Source organism: Corvus brachyrhynchos, unplaced genomic scaffold, assembly GCF_000691975.1.
Source record: "Corvus brachyrhynchos isolate BGI_N302 unplaced genomic scaffold, ASM69197v1 scaffold101, whole genome shotgun sequence".
NCBI lineage: Eukaryota > Metazoa > Chordata > Aves > Passeriformes > Corvidae > Corvus > Corvus brachyrhynchos.
The window spans coordinates 8,003,999-8,005,502 of NW_008237239.1; the positions used below are offsets into that span (position 1 = coordinate 8,003,999).

The following is a 1,504-nucleotide window of genomic DNA, read 5'->3' on the forward strand; positions in this document are numbered from 1 at the left end:
GGAAAAAGTCAAAAGGGTTCCTGGCATTAAAACGACCTTGCGTCATTCCTGATGAAATTAGCAGAGCTGCTTGTTTTAGAGCTTTGCTAAGGATGCACTTTGGTCACAGTAAGAAGTAAGAGATTTGGGGTTTTACCCCACGTCTGAGCAGGATCCGTCTGCTTTCACTAGCTTAAAGCCTGAGACCAGCACTTGAAAGCGCCTTAGACCCGCAGTCCATTTTTCACTTGTCTTTAAGCGCAAGCGATGGGAATTGCTAACCTCGGCTAAGAAAATTTCATTTTCCCCATCCTGCTAAACGGTTCTGGTCGACATATGTTTGTTATCAGAGAGAGGTGCTATGAACACAGAGCCATTTTCTTAGCAGCTCTTTGACTCTGTGTTACCATAGTCCCACACGGCATTGGTCCTTTCCCGTTGGGAAGTCATGAATAAGAGACTATGAAGCTTGCACGTCAGATCTTCCTCAATTAATCCACCATTAGCATGTTCGGGATCCTCTACTGGATGGTTAACAGCAGCTTTGGTAACTGTATGCTGTCCATACCCAATTATGCTCTGCTAAAAATGAACTCTGCAGAACAACCTTCCTGAGCTGTCAGTGTCTCCCGTTTTCCTATTTTAACGCTTGTGTGTAGTGGCAGGCGACAGATGGTGTAGATCAGATCGATTTGATTGCATTAGGCGATTTTTTTTCCTCCTCTCCCCCCCGACTCCTTTTCTGGAAGCCCACATTCATCTGAGAGGCGATCGCCGGGGACATGGGAAGCAAGAGCAGCCGCCGATGTGTGAAAGCAACGAGACATGGCCAGCCAGAGGCGCCGGGGTCCCTTCACGGGGTTTGTTAACATGGTAATCCGGCACCAGGAGAGAAAGCTGCTTTCTGCTGCCCAGAGCCCATTCCCCATCACACATCAGATGACTCCCTGGCTTTACACACAGTTGGAGTTCTGCTCAAAACCTGGATTTAAAGGGTAAGCGCTTCAATAGAGGTGGATTTCTGGTGGTTACTTGGGTAGTGGCAAAAAGAGCGAGCTTCCAGCGATTTTAAAAAGAGGCTCCCTTTGAGCGGGTATGAATATTTTCTTCTTTCCTCCTTTCTTCTTTTTTTTTTTTTTTTTTTTCTTGTGCCCCCACCCCTTTCATCAGCGAGCCCCCTAATTCAAAACGATTTTTTACACGGAAAGACATCGTGCCCTTCTATTGACGGATGGGATCAATATTCCCCCTTCTGAAATTTGCTTTTCATGGAGAGCCCTAGCTCTGCTCGGAGCTCCGCTCCTGATAGCTTAATTGTTTAATTCCCTCCATCCGATCCCCTCCCTTCTGCGTGTGTGTGTGTGTTGTGTGCGTCCCCCTCCGCGGGCACGGCGGAGGAGGCGGAGGTGGCGGAGGTGCCCCCGGGGCCCTTCCCCGACCCCGCCGGGCTAGCGCTCCGGCACCCGGGCTCTTTCGGCGCGGAGCGGGGCGGCAGCGCCGATAAACATGGCTTTCCGGAGCCGGG

The 1,504-nt window shown here is 50.3% G+C and overlaps 1 long non-coding RNA gene across 11 annotated transcripts in view; it reads left to right on the forward strand.

The window, feature by feature from the left end:
* Positions 1-1,504, forward strand: part of LOC108445578 — a 46,192-nt gene that overhangs the window by 1,664 nt on the left and 43,024 nt on the right. For 9 of the 11 annotated variants that reach the window (XR_001860485.1, XR_001860482.1, XR_001860484.1 and 6 more), the window contains exon 1: positions 7-974. The exons of 1 other annotated variant lie outside the window; for it this stretch is intronic. This is a non-coding gene — a long non-coding RNA (uncharacterized LOC108445578). Of the gene's footprint in view, positions 1-6; positions 975-1,504 lie in introns of those variants that run through there. One more of the 11 variants, XR_001860481.1, reaches the window with a different exon arrangement.